The 7,665-nt window shown below is 44.1% G+C and overlaps 1 non-coding gene and 1 pseudogene across 1 annotated transcript; both read right to left on the bottom strand.

The window, feature by feature from the left end:
- Positions 1-5,134: 5,134 nt before the first annotated feature.
- LOC114898024 lies at positions 5,135-7,258 on the bottom strand (annotated as a pseudogene).
- LOC114900195 lies at positions 6,665-6,771 on the bottom strand. Its single transcript, XR_003794799.1, has one exon. It is a non-coding gene; the product is annotated as a U6 spliceosomal RNA (small nuclear RNA).
- Positions 7,259-7,665: the final 407 nt, after the last annotated feature.

Here is a 7,665-nt window from a genome sequence, read left to right as displayed (position 1 = left end):
ACCTGAGCCATGCTGTGATCATTGGGTAGGTTTGGAGCAGAGGAGGTAGAAAAGATGAGAAGGGGAATGCATTTTAGGTGGGAGAAATGACAAGCTCAAAGGCTTAGAGGGAGAAATATACCAGATGTGTTTGGGAAATGAAATATGGATCAATCTAGTTGGAATAGTGAGAAGTTACGAAAGGAAGCTTGGTCTAGCTTGGTAGGTTTTAACCTCCAAGCTATGGGGTTTTGACTTTACTCTGAAGGTAATGGAGAGCTATGAAAGGTTTCTAAGATGTAGGCAGCATTGGTAAGTAACTTCAATTTAGTCTTTTTGACCTAAATATAGGTAGAAGAATAAGAAGGGATGCTGAATGACCAAAAGCGTAGATTATGCTGGTCATTTGCCTGTTGCTCTTGGCCCTTATCTGCCTTTCTGTGCTCTGCTATGTATCAGAGAGAGACAAATGATACTTTCCAGACTCCCGAGCTAGCCGGTTTCTGTTTAGTTTTTGTCAACGAAAGGCACTGAAAGATGAAAGGAAGAGAGAATTGCCTCCCTTTCTGACTCTGGCTTCTTGTGGTGTCTGTGGCATCAGTGACAGCAGTACCACTGAGCAGTACGGCGTTGGTGGTGGTGACAGCATTGGCTCTAGTGACAATGGCAGCAGTGGATCTGGGTGGTGCCTGTGGACACAGGGGCAACAACCTGTAAGTGCAGGCTCCCGGGCTCCTGCTCAGATAACTGGGCTCCAACAACCAACAGGAACCTTAGGGATACTGTGCCCCGGGCTTCAGGTAACATTTTTGCACTTCTAGCCCAGAGTGGTGATGGTTTCCTGAAGTTAATAATCTTTGAGTAATCGCCCCTCTCCTCTTCTGCTCCTCCATCTTTTCTAATACTCTTGTAGCCAGTTCCTTTATTAAATTCTTCTGTCTGAAATACCTAGAACTGGTTTGCTTTCCTTTGATTGGATCCTGATTCATACAGTACCTAGTATACTTTCTTCACTTGGTTTCTACGGCACCACACAGCGTTCCCTGCCCCATCCTAGTAGACACTCTTTTTCAATCTCCCTTGCTGGCTGATTCTCCCTCTTCAACTTGACTCTTCATATTGGAGTGCCCTAGGGCACGACAATGGTTAATGACTTTCACGTGAATAGTTAATTTTCCAGTGATCTAAAGCCTTAACCTTATCTGAATACAGCTCCATCACCCAGGAGCCGGGAATACTTTCTTTTTATTGATGGGGAAATTTAAGATTTCTTGCCCTAAGGACTATTTTATTCATACCATCTTGAGAGGTGATGCCACATGTTGCTTCTACCTCTGAAGCTGAGGCTAATCCCAGATTATTATAGCTGAAGAGGAGTCAAAAAGGATTTGCTCACTTGTAGGACAGTCACTCAGTAAAAAATAGGATTGTCCCCAGTAAAAAACCCACAATCCCAGCACTGGTCATCTCCTTTGCAGGTTCAGAAACTACTTTTTTGTTGAGCCCACCCTGAAATCTATCAAATTCGACAATATAGAGTATCCCAGTAAAATGCTTACACTTTTCAGATGTTAGCAATATAAAACGTAAACCACCATTTAAAATAATGAATTACTGCTGATGGGCATTAGTGGTTTTTTAAGATAACTAAAGTATCTCAGCAATATTGAATGTTACAATCTATAAACATGGTGTACACCTCTCTGTTTAATTAGGCCTTCTTTAATTTGTCTTGGCAATGTTCCGTCAGAATTTTCAGCTTTATGGTCTTGCATGTGTTTTGTTAAAATTATGAAAATGAATTCTACAATTTTATATCTAACTTTTTTTTCTTAATATTACTTTCAAAGCATTCTATCGTGTCCTTTAAGGGTTTTATTAACATTTGTGGGACTTCCCTGGCGGTCCAGTGGTTAAGACTCCACGCTTCCGCCGCAGGTGGCAATGGTTTGATCCCCAGTGGGGGAGCTAAGATCCTGCATGCTGCGTGGTGCAGCCAAAAAAAAAAAAAAGTAATGGCTGCATAATCCAGGTGGCAACTTTTAAACCACTAATATTACTGGTTTTGCTTAATACCTTTCCTTAGTGATAATTGCTGCACCGTGTTTCATTTTATTTTTTAGTTTTTTTAGTTTTTGTTGTTGTCGTCTTATTGCACCAAGTTTTATAACATCAGTTTTAAGCAGGTCCAGTGTTGCACTGAGCCCCTTGCGGAATACAGCCTAGAGTAATTCCAGGCTCAGTTCCAAAGCCAACACTTCAAATAAAGAGATGTTTTAGTGCAAATGTCAGTTTACCTTGAATATCTTCCTAATCATGTAAGTAAGATTTTCTTGCCAACATTAGAAGTATTGGTCCATGATCTCGTAGCTACTTCATTGTGGTTAAAACATCTTCTACATTTTGACCACATCAAACTTAAAAACTTTTGTGCGTGAAAGGACACAATCAACAGAGAGAAAAGGCAACCTATGGAATGGGAGAAATTATTTGCAAATCATATGTCTGATAAGGGGTTAATATCTAGAATAAATAAAGAATTCCTAAAACAAACAAACAAAAAAAAACCCCAAATACCCCAACCAAAAAATAGACAAAAGACTTGAATAAACATTTCTCCAAAGATGAATACAAGTGGCCAACGAGCATGTGAAAAGATGCTCAACATCACTAATCATCAGAGAAACATAAATCAAAACCACGGTGACGTATCACCGCACACCCATTAGAAAGGCTATAAAAAAAAAAAGAAGGGTTGGTGAGGATGTGGTAAAATTGGAACCCTTGTGTACTGTTGTCAAGATTGTGCAATGGTGCGACCACTATGGAAAACAGTATGGAAGATCCTCAAAGAGCAAAAAGTAATACTACCACGTGATCCAGCAATTCTATTTCTGAATATATATCCTAGAGAATTGAAAGGAGGGTCTCAAAGAGTTATTTGTTCAACCACATATAGAGTAGCATTATTCACAACTGCCAAGAGGTAGGAGCAACCCAAATGTCTATCAACAGATGAATAAACAAAATATAGTATATGCATACAATGGAATATTATTTAGCCTTAAAAAGAAAAGAAATCCTGTCACACGCTACAACATGGATGAAACTTGAGAATGTTATGCTGAACAAAATAAGCCAATCACAAAAAGGTAAATACTGTATGATTCCACTTATATGAGGTATGTAAAGTAGTCCAATTCATAGAGACAGAAAGTGGAATGGTGGGTACCAGGGGCTGGTGAGCGGGGGGAAAAGGGGGGTTGTTTAATGAGTATAGAGCTTCAGATTTACAAGCTGAAAAAGTTCTGGAGATCTGTTTCACAACAATGTGAATATACTTAATACGACTGAACCGTACACTTTAAAATGGTTAAGATGGAAAACCTTATGTTAGGCTTTTTCACTACACACAAAAAAATAGTCTCCATTTTGCTATATTTCAAGGATTTTGCGGGGGAGCCCTACTGATTCAATCTTTACTCAAATCTAATCTTGAACTTAAATGTCTCTATAATACTCCATATTACTAGATGGCTGTGCTGAATTCCATCACAAAGCGTATAAACCCACAATCATTCAATCAACAAGCATTTAGCGAGCCTCTTTCTGGTATGTGAGGCGGGCATCTGTTACATTCTGGAGTTACAGAGCTGAGTAAATGGTTTTTGCCCAGGAACTTGCAGGCTTACCCTGTTGTGCTGTCTGATTCTGTTTGAAGCAAATCAGTACAGGCCATCCCTGACACATTCCTGGAGACCTGAATCATGTCCACTCCCTCTGCTGTGTTCAACTGCTGATAGAGTCCTGGGGACTAAATAGAACTCTCATGGGTCAGTGAGATGAGAGTGAGATGAGACTGTCTTCAAAACCCAACCAACTTAGGACAAGACTGACTTCTTCCAGAATGCTCTGAATTTCTCCTGCCCATCAGAAGACTGGTAAGGATGATTCTTTGCAAATATGTGGCCAGCTGAACCTGACCTTCCCCACAGCCCTCTGATCCTTGGTTTAATGCTCGAAATATAAGCCTCCCCATTATATATCTTCTTTCACACCCTCGTCTGCATTCTGCTCTGCGTTGCCTCTTCCTTCGGCTTTGCTCCCCTAAAGCCTCCCACTGCACCCCCTGGAGCCTCATCCTATGCTAAGCAAACCCTACCAAGGAGTGTGAGCTCTTCATGGAAATTTCCCTCTACCTCTTGGCTAATAGAAACCCAGAGCTCCTCCGAGAGATTTCTCTGCAGCTCTCTCAAAAGGATACTAAGCATTGGCCACATCTCGAACACCTGGGGTCAGAAGGTAGGTTAGCAGCCCTCCTTCCTTTCCAGGGCTACTTCTGAACTATTTCTAGTATGAAGGTCCTTGGTCCTACAACTACCATATAACCTGAGAGCAGGGCAGTACACCCATCTCTGCCCTGCTCTCTCCCCACTTCCTTCATCTCCTCTCAGTCACTGAAAATTTTTTGGAGGTGTTATCATTAAGAATGTGGGCTTTGGGGCTTTCCTGGTGGCACAGTGGTTGAGAGTCCGCCTGCCGATGCAGGGGACACGGGTTCGTGCCCCGGTCCGGGAAGATCCCACATGCCGCGGAGCAGCTGGGCCCGTGAGCCATGGCCGCTGAGCCTGCGCGTCCGGAGCCTGTGCTCCGCAACGGGAGAGGCCGCAGCAGTGAGAGGCCCGCGTACCGCAAAAAAAAAAAAAAAAAAAAAAGTGAACAGAAGAAAATAATTATAAATTGATATATGTTCTATGAAGAGTTTGAGACAGAATGAAGGAGAACTATGATGGGAAGGGTGTTAGGGAATGAGGTACCATTTAAGCTAAGACCTGAAGGAAGAAAAGGAGGATGAAATGAGATAAAGCAGGTGGAAGCACTCAGTATGTGTCAGTGATGAGTATTACCGTTAGCATTGCTCTCGTCAGCGCCTGGCTCTGAGGCTTCCTGTGAGTTTTCAGTGTCCATGTACATGACCCGTTCCACACCCATCCTGCTAGTTCTCTTTTCTTTTCCCCACTTCCTAGAACTTTATTAAAGAAAAAGCAATGATGGTAAATCTCTAGACCATCATCCATTTTCTGGGGTTTCTCCTTTGAAAATGTGACATTTGATTTCCAAACATACGCCAGAGCGTACGTGGTTCCCAATTGTACTAAGCAGGTGAGAAGCTGAAATCCTGCAAGGCTCGTCCTCCAACTTTCCCCAGCCTGTGGTCTGTCTGGAGCAGCAAGAATCGCCCGAACAGCCACTCTGGCTGCATTCACTTTTGTCTGCAGCTCTCTGAGCTCTTCTATATGCAACAGAATGTGAGTAGCTTCATGGAGAACTGCATTTCCTGTGTCCAAACCAAGAATATGCTTGTCTAAAGCAACAGGCAAGCCTTCTTTTGTTCGATTTCCTCCAGCAACTACATCCTGTTCAGGAGGTCCTGGACCATAATGAGAATTGCCTTTTTTTACCTCGTTACCTTGTTACCAGGTAATCACTGTGACGCTGAACCCAAAGGAGGTTAGCAAAGCCTTTACCCCAGCCTTCATAGCAGGATTATTTACATCCAAACTGATCAATGGCTCTGCATTTTTAGTTGCACTGTCTGCATGTTTTGCACCATCAGGTCCCAAGTCTTTATATTTTTCAGCATTACCTCCGTAGTCAACAGCTAAATCAAGAAGCCAGCCAATTGCTACTTGGCGATCTTGAAAAACCAGTTCATGGCGCTGAGATACCTTTCAAAGAACTTGGGTCAGTCACTGCTGTGAACGTTTCTTAAATTATTTCTGTCTTTAATCTCATAGTGTCTGGTTTTCTGGTCTTCGAGCCAAGCAATTGTTTCTAAATTCTGTTTCATCTTTGCACTGTAGTTGGCAGGATTGCGGTGGTCCCAGCTTCTGGCTGTGGTCCCCCAGGCTTCAGCCAGGAGAGGAGAGGGGAAGAGGAGTGGGTGATTCAGGCACCAGCAACGTGGTGAGAGCAGCCTGTTGGTTCTTTGACCTCCTCAACTCCAGTGACCTTCCCCTCTGTTCCACCTTAGGTACCCACCGTAATGGCCACAGCCTGGACCTTGCATCATCGTTTCTTAAATCTGGGACCACACCCTCTCATCCTTCCACATTTTTTTAACCCAGTTGCTCCCACAATACCTGTTCTTCAAATTTGTTAAAACTGCCAAGCCCCTGGCCTCTCCGTTGTCTCCCTTTCTATTCAGTTCTAAGGTTCTAAGTTCCTTTCCTGCCCAGGAAAGACCGAACGCCTTTACCACGTCTTTGCCAATCACTCCTCTTTTGCCCCACCGTCCTGTTATACCTGGATGCTGTTGGTGTTTGTGCCATAACAAGGTCATGGTCTCTCTCTCAACTGGGACTTCACTGTTGCCTGGCAATCTTTCTGTACCTTCCTTATCAGCTTTCTCTTTCATACTTAATTTTTTATTTATTTATTTTTAACATCTTTATTGGAGTATAATTGCTTTACAAGGGTGTGTTAGTTTCTGCTTTATAACAAAGGGAATCAGCTATACATGTTCATATATCCCCATATCTCCTCCTTCTTGCGTCTCCCTCCCACCATCCTATCCCACCCTCCCTATCCCACCCCTCTAGGTGGTCACTAAGCACCGAGCTGATCTCCCTGTGCTATACGGCTGCTTCCCCAAAATATGGAACGCTTCACGAGTCTGCTTCCCAAAAATATGGAACGCTTCATGAATTTGAGTGTCATCCTTGCGCAGGGGCCATGCTAATCTTCTCTGTATCGTTCCAATTTTAGTATATGTGCTGCTGAAGCGAGCACCTTTCATACTTTAAACCTTCCGCATTCTCCTCAAATGTCTTCCCTATAGAATAAAAGGGGATATAGAACTTTTCATGTGTTACTCTCTTGTTGTCCTGCCAACCCACAGCTGTATAGCAGAGGCTGCCCGAGCTCTGCCCATGTCCCCTTGGATTCCTTCGCTGTCTGGGGGCACACTAGCACCCCCATGTGCCTTCACTTCCCACAGCCAGCACCTGTGTCTCTTGTCTGAGGACTGCCCTCAGGCTGCCTGAATCGGGAGTATAAATACCCCCGCAAACTTGCCCGATGACTGGGATGACTGAGCTGTGAGAGCTCCCCGGGGGAATGCACCCAAGTCTGGGTGCTCTTCATGGCACTTTGCTGTCATGGCATTCATGCTCGGCCCCCTTCCCTTCCTGCTTTCTTTTCCCGCTCCCCTTCAGGTCATTCCTGAGAATGCTTCCTCAAATAGGTCATTGCCCAGGAATCCTCATCTCACCTGCATCTGGCTTTTCCTCTTCTCATGGAGGAAGAGATGCTTTCCCTTTAATATGTCCCCAGGTATTAGCCCTCGCTCCCCTTCCTTGCCCTTCTGAGGTAGGAGGTAGATGGGCTCCTGGTCTGGAGAGCTCGTGTTTGTCAAGTGAACTAAAACTGAAGCTTTGTTTTCCCCCAGACGCTCCAAGGACAAAGCTAGCGGCAGAAGCTGAGCTCTGCTGGAATCAAGAAGGAAGATGACCACTGCTGAGGTCAGGGAAATTTTCCCGACTGCAGAGGAGCAGAAGGACTCCTTGGGGGTCAAAAAGGAGGGGGCGCCACCCCATAATAAGGGTGGACATACCGTCACAGGCCTCTGCTGTGGGATCCGTCTTAGCGAAAAGTTGAGCACACATGTTGGGGAGGATCCTAGGC

This window comes from Monodon monoceros, unplaced genomic scaffold (assembly GCF_005190385.1).
Source record: "Monodon monoceros isolate NGI ecotype Baffin Bay Population unplaced genomic scaffold, NGI_Narwhal_1 Super_Scaffold_18, whole genome shotgun sequence".
Classification (NCBI taxonomy): domain Eukaryota; kingdom Metazoa; phylum Chordata; class Mammalia; order Artiodactyla; family Monodontidae; genus Monodon; species Monodon monoceros.
This window is presented reverse-complemented; position numbering and strand designations above follow the sequence as displayed.